Consider the following 13,187-nt stretch of genomic DNA (forward strand, 5'->3'; position numbering starts at 1 on the left):
GATGATGTCCCATGAACTCTGATCCAGCAGAGCTTCACGGGAGAGTTCCGTCAGCATGACGACGTGTTGGCGGTGATGATGTTGCTACCAATGCAGGGCTTCGCCTAAGCACTGCTACGATATGATCAAGGTGGATTATGGTGGAGGGGGGCACTGCACACGGGTGAGGGATCAACGATCAACTTGTGTGTCTAGAGGTGCCCCCTGCCCCCGTATATAAAGGAGCAAGGGGGGAGGCCGGCCGACCCTCTATGGCGCGCCAGGAGGAGGAGTCCTCCTCCTAGTAGGAGCAGGACTCCCCTCTTTCCTACTCCTACTAGGAGGGGGAAAGGAAGGGGGAGATGGAGAAGGAAAGGGGGCGCCCCCCCCTCTTCTAGTCCAATTCAGACCAGAGGGGGAGGGGCGCGCGGCCTGCCCTAGGCCAGCTCTCTCTCTCTCTCCACTAAGGCCCATAAGGCCCATTATTTCTCCGGGGAGGGGGGGTCGGTAACCCTCCGGCACTCCGGTTTTCTCCGAAATCACCCAGAATACTTCCGGTGTCTGAATATAGTCGTCCAATATATTGATCTTTACGTCTCGACCATTTCGAGACTCCTCGTCATGTCCGTGATCATATCCGGGACTCCGGACTACCTTCGGTACATCAAAACACAAAAAACTCATAATACCGATCGTCACCGAACTTTAAGCGTGCGGGCCCTACGGGTTCGAGAACTATGTAGACATGACCGAGACACGTCTCCGGTCAATAACCAATAGCGGAACCTAGATATTCGTATTGGCTCCCACATATTCTATGAAGATCTTTATCGGTCAAACCGCATAACAACATACGTTGTTCCCTTTGTCATCGGTATGTTACTTGCCCGAGATTCGATCATCGGTATCTCAATACCTAGTTCAATCTCGTTACCGGCAAGTCTCTTTACTCGTTCTGTAATGCATGATCCCGCAACTAACTCACTAGTTACAATACTTGCAAGGCTTATAGTGATGTGCATTTCCGAGTGGGCCCAGAGATACCTCTTCGACAATCGGAGTGACAAATCCTAATCTTGATCTATGCCAACTCAACAAGTACCATCAAAGACACCTGTAGATCACCTTTATAATCACCCAGTTACGTTGTGACGTTTGGTAGCACACAAAGTGTTCCTCCGATAATCGGGAGTTACACAATCTCATAGTCATAGGAACATGTATAAGACATGAAGAAAGCAATAGCAGTAAACTAAAACGATCAAGTGCTAAGCTGACGAAATGGGTCAAGTCAATCACATCATTCTCCTAATGATGTGACCCCGTTTATCAAATGACAACTCATGTCTATGGTTAGGAAACATAACCATCTTTGATCAACGAGCTAGTCAAGTAGAGGCATACTAGTGACACTCTGTTTGTCTATGTATTCACACATGTATCATCTTTGATCAACTCATGTCTATGACAACTCATGTCTATGGTTAGGAAACATAACCATCTTTGATCAACGAGCTAATCAAGTAGAGGCATACTAGTGACACTCTGTTTGTCTATGTATTCACACATGTATCATGTTTCCGGTTAATACAATTCTAGCATGAATAATAAACATTTATCATGATATAAGGAAATAAATAATAACTTTATTATTGCCTCTAGGGCATATTTCCTTCACATGAAACCTCCTCCTCCTCTGCCTCCTCTTCCTCCTCATTCTCTTCCTCCGCCTCTTGCTTCGACACCTCCTCATTCGCCTTTGTCTCGTCCTCCCACACAAGGTGAGCGGCACGACGTTCCTCCGCGATGTGCATCTCCTGCGCGATCTTCGTCCGACGCTCAAGCATTAACATTTTGTAATAGGTAATCTTTTGCCGGACCATGGCGGACAACAAGACTAGAGAGGAAGGGGAAGGAGACGCGGGATCTGGTGGCAACACAAACTAGAGGGAAAGGGGGTTGGCTAGGGTTTGCCCTCGCCGTCCGGTTCAAATAGTCCCATCGAGCGGCGTGTCGGGACTCGGGACGACACCATGAATGCAATCACTGAACTGGTAACCTCTCCCAACAGACTGAAGGGTTTCCACGTGGATCCCACCCATCGATTCAACATGAAGGGCGCGTCCGCGCTTTGACATATCCATCCTACATATGGATTGGGTATTGAGGGTGTCGGATAACCGAGCGTATGGGCATGATTTGAGAGTCCCGGTTGGATAGTGTTTTTTCAATTCGAGCGATGTCCGGGCTGTCCGCCTTGACGCTTGGAGGGAATTTAGGGTCGGCGTCCATCCTTCGCCTCTGACGCATCCCGCCTCCCATCCTTCTCCTTTGACGCTGGTGTCATAGCTGGGCATACTCCCTTCTCCGGCCGGATTTCTTAATTTGCTTCTGCCATCAGCGGGTTGCTCTACCCCACTACATCACCCCCACCGCCGCTCCAGCAACTCGTGTAACATGGACTTGTATCTTTTCTACATTGTGACTACCATCACTCTATGGATGTATAACTAGGCACAGTTGTCGTGAGAAGAACTGTCCATGTTCGCGGTTCAGAGCTTTGCACGTTGAGTTTTGATGTCATGTGCTCGAGCCGTGTATCCAAACCTGCACATCCCTTAAAAAAGCTACACAGGAGCATACGCTCACGCGTACGCCTCATCTCGAGGTCCGCATGGCCGCATCAGGCACACACGGTTCTTAACTTGATGTTTCAACCGGCGGCGTTAAATTTTGGTGCCATGTTAGTGCTTTCGGCAACGCGATTACTGAAAATCAGCGTTTTCGGCAAACTTTTATGAAAATGATAGATTTCCGCACCAAGCAACCCAATTGTGGTGTTTTTTTTGGCAATTTAACTCCACCTCGGTCCCCAAGGAGAGATGATCACGAAGAAACTGCCAAACAAAGATCTTGATCTGTACCGAAATTGCAAAACCTGCTCGCTGGTACTTACGAATTCCATCTTTAGGGGCGTAATCCTTCCCTAACCTTAGTCCCCCATGTTGACACGGGTATGTCGTACAGAAAAACTATCCGCAACGAGAAGACAAAAATGCAGCACATGCAAATCGAAACCTGCACACATCCCTCACAAAAACTACGCAGGAGCATACGCACAGGCAGGGGCCTCATCTTCCAGGCCCGCATCAGGCACACTCGGTTGCTTCACTCTCCAGGCTCGGGAGTCCGCACACCGCGTCTAGCTTCTCCTGCATTGTTCTCGACGCGAGCGCAGCGGTTCCGTTGCGCTTGAGGAAGCCGGCGTACCAGCGAGCCGAGAGCCTGGCTTGCCGCGGCCGCCTCCCGTCGGCGAAGTCGACGCGGTACAGCCCGTACCTCGACTGGTACCCCGACAGGAGCTCGAACAGGTCCATGAATGCCCACGCGAAGTAGCCCCTCACGTCGGCTCCGTCCCTGCACAACAAACAAACAGAGAATCACACATCGAATGGTGGAATAATATCTTCTTTTGTCCCAAAGAACCGTACGCAGGCTAGAAATCTGTAACTTCCGATGAATCCCATTGCTTTTGAAAATGAATGATCGATCGGGTAGAGCTTCTGGCATACGCACCTCATCGCGTTTAGTGTGCTCTCCATGTAGCTGCGTAGGTAACCGATCCTGTCGGCGTCATCTAGGCCGTCATCGGCAGACCCCATACCTGAAACAGACCACATGACTACGTACATGAGTAACGATGCACCTTTCTTCTTCAGCTGAGACTTTTGCTTCTGGTTGGGAGTACGCTTGCCATTCTCCTGGACATAGACCGGAATCGCGTAGGTTTCTTTCAGGTACTCCAGTACAAGTTGCAGCCCTTTGGGGTCACTTGGGACATTTGTTGGGGCACTCTGCACTCCGATAAACAAAGATTATCTTTGATGGTTACTGTCAAGCTAATGATCTCAGGTTTTTAAGTGGGTTTTCTCTTTTCTAATCTCTTGATCAAGTTCAGAACATATAACCCAATAGATGTATGGTGAATGACCAAAATAACTTCATTTTTAGCAACTTCTTTGCACATAACATCGATGACATGATTTTTCTTACCGGACTAAGTGGTGGGTCTGTCCTAGAACCTGCATCATACAAAGGAATCACTAGTTAGAACTTTTCTGTTACACTAGTGTAGAATGCAGTGAACAAATAGCATACTTTGTGTAATGTAGTGCACTAAAATAACATCTTTAAAGGGATGACTGAATACTGCACTCACTCAGAGAAATACACAATTTACATGACTGATGAATCTGGAAAGGTTGCTAGCCGGTTTGTCTTAGCAATTTATCATTAGTAGGACGCCGCTCACAGCATCTTGGCTAGCCTATTTTTTGCATGACCTTTTCTACGGTACATTTTACTATCAGAGGAGGAGAGTAATATAAGTCTCAACCAACCATTCATTTTTCAGGGCAATATGGTCTAGATAAAAGAATATCATCAAGCCTATGGTTGCGCACAGTTTCTGAAACGTGCAACTACTTAATTAACCGTTAGATGAAGAATCAATGTCCTAGAAAAAAGAGGCACCAAAAAACGAATCAAATTGCACATCCACACAGCACACGACTATGAGCAGTTAAGCAACAATCCTAGTATCAGCATCCAAAAAAGATACTTACCCCTTGAATCAACCGACATGTCCGTGTTATAGTCCCGAACGCCTGTTTCTAGAGGGCGGTCATTCACGTAGAGAGAATAGTAGTGATTTATTCCAATAAAATCTAGAGAACCCTTGATAACTTCAGACTGAACTTTCGAGAAGGATGGAAGGCGAGAGCCAACATTCTTCTTCATTACTTCTGGGTAGTCCCCAAACACCAATGGGTCCAGTATCCTGCCAATACGGCACTTAAGATCTCAACAATGCACAGATCATGTATATTAAAGCTTCCATTGACAGAATGGATGCACAATATCATACCAGCCAAATAAGAAATCTTTACATCTCTGGGTTGCATCTAAATCCACTGTGGAATTTGTCAGCGAGTAACTCCAGTAGGAGTACATACTTATGCCAACAACTCCTTTTTGCATGTTCTACGTCAAAAAAGGTTACTTAGTTCTTGAGCAAAGTTAAAATGGTTTAGAATATCGAAGTTCATGAAGAAAATAAGCATCACCAAAACAGTAAGTACAAGATCATCCACTCACTTGATATTTTTCTCTGTACAGACTGGCAACCGATGCATGCGCCATAAGGGTATTATGAGCTGCTATATATGGTTCCACACTAGAGTCCCCAGTGGTGCACTTTGTTGCTCCAAATGGATCCGAGCAACGGCCAGGAGGGAATATACCAACATCATAAGAGGCCATTATACCAATGTTTGGCTCATTCACTGTCGTCCAAGATGCAACTCTATCTCCAAACTCCCGGAAGCAAACATCTGCATATGCTGTGAAATCTTCGCTGCATTTTGTAGATTTGAGGCTATGAATACAACAAACGATTGTGTTGTAAACATGCCAATGACATATAAAATTGCCACTCCAGTTGAGCTATGTATTACCTCCATCCCGAATTAGTTGTCTTAGATTTGTCTACACATGTATCTAGACAAATCTAAGACAACTAATTTGGGACGGAGGGAGTATTTGGTGGTGAAATCATATATATGCACTTACATAATTCTGGGGCTTAACCATCCACCATACTCGTCTTCAAGAATCTGAGGGAGATCTAGATGGTGAAGTGTGATGTGGACTTGAATTCCTGGGGATAAATATCACAAAGGAGGGTATAAACTTCTACTCCCTCCGTCCGGAAATACTTGTCGGAGAAATGGATAAGTATTTTACATGCACTTCTTAAGAAGGAACATTATTTACACCAATTCATATGAAATATGCACCTAACAATCTATTACTATAAAATTATTTAAATGCTCAAAGATATAATGAAAATACTTGCCATGATTCACTAGCTCATCAATGAGGTTATTGTAGTACTCCAGCCCTCTGGGATTGACAGCTCCGCGTCCATCTGCACACCAGAAAGTTAAACAATGAGATCAATTACAAAACTAAAGCAGTTTGTTCTGTTGAAGGTCATGAGAATTTATGTACTTGGAATGAGCCTTGACCAGGAGATGGAGAACCTATAGGCCTCTAGGCCTGTCTCAAACATGAGCTTGATATCCTCCTACAAATTCAGATAAGCCAAATTTCTTGTAGAACTACTAAAGCAGAGAAATGCTCAAGATTTTACAAGGCCCCATACTATGTACCATATATTTGTGGTACCCATCCGCGGCAACATCTCCCGTGCTTTTGTCTGGCATTTTGCCTGCAAGAACAGATCAAACTGTGAAAGTTGAACTAAACTACAACAAACACTTCTTGGTCAACCATGTCAAGTGCTGGCCATGGCTATTGCCAATGCCAACTTGCCATGTTCAGTTACTCTATAAATTTAGTTATGCTTCAGCAACGGAAATGGTGTGTTAATTGTTTCTACCAAGAGGGGACTCATCTCAAATATCCACTCAACGCATCAGGCAAAACTGACAATGCCTTTTCTTACGCATATGGGATATCCAGAGTCTTGACAGTCATATGGGAAAGCTAGAGTGGGGGGGGGGGGGGGGGGGGGCAGTCTAACCCCTTCTGTTGATGTTTTTGGATGTACTGTAGGTACGTTCCCAATAAAATATCTAGGAATTCCACTACATTATGATAAGCTGAGAAGGGAAGATATTCAACCCCTTATTGATAAAATTTTGAAGAGGATGGCTGGTTGGAGAGGAAAACTACTTTCCTACTCAGCCAGACTAACTCTGATCAAGGACAAGTTTGACCTTATTGATGTTAAGCATGGAAAATATATCATCCAGTTAGACCTATTAGATAAAAACATGAAATGCTGCCGGTCCCTGATGGTAGTATATGGAGCGGCTCAGGATGAGAATAAGCCTGAGTTTATTGCTGAATTATCTCATATGTGTCATACCACTCGTATCCCATACTTAGTGGGTGGGGATTTCAATATACTTCGTCACAGCGGTGAGAAGAATAAAAGGACGCCCATGTCTCATTTCTCGGATGTGTTTAATTCTGTCATCCATTTGCTTGGGCTTAGGGAGATCTATATGAATGGAGGGGTATACACCTGGTCGAACAAGCAGGAGAATCCCACTCTGGAGAAGCTGGATAGAGTTTTGATGTCACCAGATTGGGAAGACTTATATCCCCTTGTCTCGGTTAGCAAACTAGTTAAGGACCTATCTGATCACAACCCCCCTGTTATTGGATGGGGGCGGGCTGCAGCTAGAGCACCAGGGAGTACGTGCTTTAGATTTGATAACAACTGGCTTAATAATCCAGCCTTTCTACCTTTGGTTGCTGATATTTGGTCGAAACCTGTGTATACTGATGATCCCATAAATACCCTGAATATTAAACTGAAAAGAGTTAAGAAGTTTTTTAAAGGGTGGGGTTCTAATATATTTGGGAACAACAAAATTAAGAGAAAAATTATCAGACTTGAATTGCAAGAATTGGAAAAGCTTGAGGAAATTGTTGGGCTGTGTGGGGAGGCTTATACCAGAAAGCTGGATATATTGAATGAACTAAATAATATGTATGTGGAGGAAGAGCTTTTTTGGCACCAATTCTCTAATGAGAGATGGTTGTTGAAAGGAGACAATAATACTGGTTTTTTCCATAAAGTGGCTAATGGGAGACGTAGGAAACATTCGATGGTCTCACTTAAGTGTGGAGCTACTGTTATAGAAGGGACAAAAAATCTCTTAGCTCATGCTACTGAATACTATAAAAATCTCTTTGGACCAGCCCCTGGTAATCTATGTCATATAGATGAAAACCTTTGGTCACAAGAGGAAAAAATTACTCCGGAAGACAATGATGACTTGACTCGACCTTTTTCTATTGATGAAATTAAAAAGGCCCTTTTTGATATGAAATCTAACCATGCCCCTGGACCGGATAATATACCCGTTGAATTCTATCAACATTGTTGGGATGTAGTAGCCCCGGACTTATTGGCCTTATTTGAATGGTTTTATGAAGGGAGATTGGATGTGCAAAGGTTGAATTATGGCATTATTATTCTTTTGCCGAAATCTGCTGACGCTAGTAAGATCCAGCAATATAGGCCAATATGTTTGCTTCGTTGTCCATACAAGCTTATTACCAAGGTTATGGACATTAGGGCCAGTAAATATGCTTATAAGCTATTCAGCATTCAGCAAAACGCGTTCATTAAAGGGAGGCATATAGTAGATGGCATATTATCTTTACATGAAGTTTTGCATCATGCTCATATTAATAAACAGGTTGGGGTTGTTCTTAAGCTTGACTTCGAGAAAGCTTATGACAAAGTTAATTGGGAGTTTCTGCTGGAATGTCATGAAAAACGTGGGTTTAACCAAAAATGGTGTAGTTGGGTAGCTCAAATTCTTAAGAATGGGACGGTTAGTGTTAAAATCAATGATGAGTTGGGTCCTTATATTCAAAGTGCGAAAGGGGTCAGGCAGGGAGACCCACATTCTCCTTTCCTCTTTAATATTGCAGCAGAGTGCTTAACTAAGATGATGACCTCTGCCCAAAAATATGGTCTCATCAAAGGGTTGGCCTCTGATCTGATTGAGAATGGTGTGGGTATCTTACAATATGCGGATGATACAGTTATCTGTTTCGAGCATGACTTTGACAAGGCTGTCAATGTTAAACTCCTATTATACTTATTTGAGCTAATGTCGGGGCTGAAAATTAACTTTGACAAGAGTGAGATTGTTGTTATAGGTGGGGATAATGAGACTGATGCAACATACGCTGATATGTTTGGGTGTCAGGTGGGGAAATTACCTATGAGATACCTGGGTACTCCTGTCACTTATTCCACTGTGAGAAATATAGAGTTGGACTTTTTGGAAGCTAAGATGATTAAAAAACTTGATGCTTGGATTGCATATTCAGCATCATCTGGGGCTAGATTGACTCTGTTAAATTCCAGTCTGGATGGAATCCCATCATATCTTATGTCGATGTTTTTGTTCAACAAAACTTTTATTGACAAAATGGACAAACACCGTAGAAGATTTTTTTTGCAGGAGAAAAAATAAAAAACGTGCTTACCATATGGTGAAATGGGCTAGGGTTTGCCGATCCAAAAATATTGGGGGATTGGGACTCAAGGATCTCCATAAACAAAATATTAGCCTCTTAACAAAATGGTGGTGGAAACTTGAGACTTGTGATGGGCTGTGGCAACGTATTATTCGTGCCAAATACTTTAAAAATAGGACTGTAGCTAACATTCGTAGCCACTTTTCTGATTCTCCTTGCTGGAAGGCAATAATGAAAGTAAAAGAGACGTATATGGCTGGAAGGGTCGTCCAGATCAATAGTGGTAATCTGGCTAGGGTGTGGCACGACCCATGGCTGAATGAAGAACCTTTGCGAGATAAGATGCCTGTCTTATTTAGTATATGTCAAGATCAGGATGAGACTATTGCTGAGTTTGTGGCAAAAGACTATAAACTGGGGTTCAGACGGAGACTGTTTGGAGAGGTTAAGGACCAGTGGGACTGGGTGGTCTCTGAGGCTAAAAAATATACCCTAAACACCTCCCCTGATGTAGTTTCATGGAGCCTTAATAAGAAGAAGAGGTTCTCCACCAAATCAGTTTATGAGTGGCTGGAGAGGGATTTGGCTGGTCCGAATAACAAATGGATTTGGAAATCTAGTATTCCTTTAAAAATTAAAATTTTCTTGTGGCAGTTGTTTCAAAATGTTGTGCTTACACGGGATAACTTGCGTAAAAGGGGCTGGCCTGGAAATCCTGCTTGTTCCTTCTGCAATAACATGGAAGATGCTAATCATCTGCTTTTTACATGTTCACTTGCTCGAACAGTATGGGGGGTCTTGGGTGTAACAATTGGGGCTTCCTGTTGCCCTCGATCACTCTGGCAAAGTTGGGCATGGCTTTATAAATTCTTTCCAGGTGAAAAGAAATTCTATATGATGATTATTGCTGCGATTTGCTGGGGGATTTGGTGCCTCCGAAACAAAGTTACTTTTGATAAGTACAATGCTCGTACTCCACTGGAGGCTGTTTTCGGTGCTTGTTCTTTTATGTTGTACTGGACAGGACTGCTGAAAGAAGAAGACAGGACGAGGCTCCAGGCTGGGGTGAAAAGACTGGCATTTGCGGCAGCGGCTCTGGCAGACAGGTCGTACACTCAGGGGAGGATGCTGCTGAGGGATGGAGATGAAGTTCAGATTGGCTAGCTTGGTCATCTCGCCAGTTTCGTCGATTCCACTGGGGTTTGATGCCCGTTCTGATGTTTGTCAAAAGTTGATTCGCAGTTGCCTTATGCTCCCTGGGTGGCTGCGAAGTTTCTTTCATATTCTTTGCTGTCTAGGTTGTAGTTGCTTGTTATGTGTCGTCAGGTTTTCTCCCCATGGTGGTTGATCCATTCTAGGGTCTTCCTGTTGTGGGTTTCCTGGCGGTGCTCCAGCTCGCTCTACCCCTTTTAGTCCTATTTGGGTTCTGGTGGTCGTTTTATTTTGGATGTGGTGCCTAGAGACATGTTGAAACCGAACCTATGTATTTCCGTTGATTGCAAAATTAATGGAAAGGGGTGTGAGCCCGGTTGGAAAAAAAAACTCTGATCAAGGCCTGTTTGGCTAGTATTCCTGTTTATCTACTGTCCTTCTTTAAATTTCCCAAATGGGCTCTAGATTTAATTAATAACCAGCTTGCTCATTGCTTATGGAGTGATTTTGAAGGAAATAGAAAACTCCATTTGGCCAATTGGCACTTGGTCTGAATGAAAAAAGAGCATGGTGGACTTGGGGTCCCCAATATTAAGGACCTCAATCTATGTCTGTTAGGTAGCTGGGTCAAAAGGTATGCCCAAGATGAGGGCAAGATCTGGAAAAAGATCATAGATAATAAATATGTTAGAGACTCACCTAACATCTTTGCATGTAGACCATAGGCTTCCTCAAAATTTTGGCAGGGGGTTATGTGGGCTGCTAAGGCTCTCAAATTTGGCTATAGATGGGTGGTGGGAAATGGGAGGAAAACCAGATTCTAGGAGGATATCTGGTTTGGCACCTCCCCCCTCTCTGTCCAGTTCTGGCCACTCTATGCTATCTGTCATCAACAATGTGTGACAGTTTCAGAAGTTTGGGATGGGGAGATGATCAAACTTACATTTAGGAGGGTTTTTACCTCTTCTATGATGGAAGAGTGGTACCATCTTGAGCAAATTATTAAAAAAACTACCCTCACTGGGGAGGATGATGCTATGATCTGACAGTATGAATCCAAAGGGGTTTACTCTTCCAGATCACTTTATGCCATCATTAACTTCAGAGGGGTGAAACCTGTCTTCATTCCTTCAGTTTGGTCTATTGTAGTGCCACCCAGAGTTCAGGTCTTTCTCTGGCTGCTAGCTCATAACAAGCTGATGACTAAAGATAATTTGCTTAAAAGAGGGATTGACAAAACCCGAGGATGCCTATTCTGCTCTGAACAAGAAACAATAGATCACCTGTTTTTTGGTTGTGTAGTGGCAAAAAGCATATGGGGGGAGGTCTCCTCTTTTTTCTCTATTGATTTAGGGTCTAGTTATCTTTCTATTGCCAAATTTTGGCCTGCAAACAAAAAACATGAAGTTCTAAATGCCTTTTGCACCTGTGTACTATGGTGCCTTTGGAAAATTAGAAACAAACATGTTTTTGATAATGCTATTTGGTCTGATATTAAACAGGTCTGGCGGCTGATCTGGAGAACACTCAAGAGATGGATAATTCTGTACTCACAAGATTCGCAGGAGAAAATGCAGAGAATCCTATGGTGGATATCCTGCATCCTCAAAGCTCCCCTGCAACTGGATATGGGATGAAAATGGGATTGGGAGACACTGGAGGTGTCTTGCCAACACATTTCCTCGCCAAACTGGCCTTGGGAATTCGCAAGTGCGGTTTCAAGAGCGCAGACAACTCAAAAGCAAAAAAGTCTCCAGAGAAGGCGTCAACTCAGACAAACTCAAGCCCTGACTCGCCACTGGACTGGCCGGGCTCTCCAGCACAACCTTTCAAGAAGATGAGGGGGGGGGATCCTGGAGCAGATCAAGGAGGTCCGCCTGATGCTTGCGGCGGAAGACAAGAAGATGCTGGGTGATGAGGAGAACTCGGTTCCTGCTGGGACACTTGAAGGCCGCGTTGCTTAGTTCCTTTTCTTTTCTTCGCTTACCATTGGAGAGATCATAAAAAAGCATGTACTTGGCTGTATGCCCTTTTCTCTTTCCTTGGCTGTAGGCCTTTTCTGTTTCTTTGCTCTCCCTGAACATGCATTGCAGCATGCCAAAGGGAATAAGACACATGTGACTTCTGTTTGGGTTTCATTTTTTAAATGGAACCGGGGGGGGCGAAAACTCCCCTGATGATCTAAAAATGGGAAAGCTAGAGGCAGATTTCACAAACATGTACAGTAGTAGCAAGCAACCTGCGTGAGTGAAAGTGTCCCGACTGCTTGGGCTCCTGCCATCCTCAGCAACAGCACCCTCATACTATTACATGCAGAAAAAAAACATTAAGATTCATCAAGTAAACACTCTAGAACTTTCAGCTCAAACGAGATAGACTACTTACTTGATATGCCGAGGTGCCAGCTCCAAAGACGAATCCCAGTGGGAAATCACTTCTTGTGAAGCCAGGATCAGCCGTAGTTGCATCCTGAACCCAGAGGGACAGCAGGAGGTAGAAGAAGGCAGCAGCACCCATCTATGATCTGTGTTTTTCTGTGCATAATGGGTTCGTTCGCTTCGAGAGAAGATTTATATCAGGATTAGTCTCACTCTCAACCGCAACCTTACCTCGTGAAAGAAGCCAGATTAAACAACTTTCATCTAGTAACGTCAGTCTTCTGTGGGGACATGTGCAGCTAGTTAAACGTGTGCCACTGCCTGGTGCGTGCTTGCACATGATTTTTTGCCGCTCATGATCACGAGCCCCATTAATTTTTTTGCATGGATAAACACAGATCAGTATGAGTAGCTGTCACAGATTAAGAAAAGACACGCAGTTAAAAAAATATTCAACAAAGAGTGAATTTTATTGACCCGAAATGACCCATAAAATGGATATAAACATAACAAGCACTCATCCAACCTCTGCATAGTTACGACGCATACAAGTTTAGGCTACAAGGTCGGGGTCGGGCGGGACGG

General features: G+C 44.0%; 1 pseudogene; it reads right to left on the bottom strand.

The window, feature by feature from the left end:
* Positions 1-2,930: 2,930 nt before the first annotated feature.
* On the bottom strand, positions 2,931-12,747 carry LOC125546978 (annotated as a pseudogene).
* Between the last annotated feature and the right edge of the window lie 440 nt (positions 12,748-13,187).

This window comes from Triticum urartu, chromosome 3 (genome assembly GCF_003073215.2).
Source record: "Triticum urartu cultivar G1812 chromosome 3, Tu2.1, whole genome shotgun sequence".
NCBI lineage: Eukaryota > Viridiplantae > Streptophyta > Magnoliopsida > Poales > Poaceae > Triticum > Triticum urartu.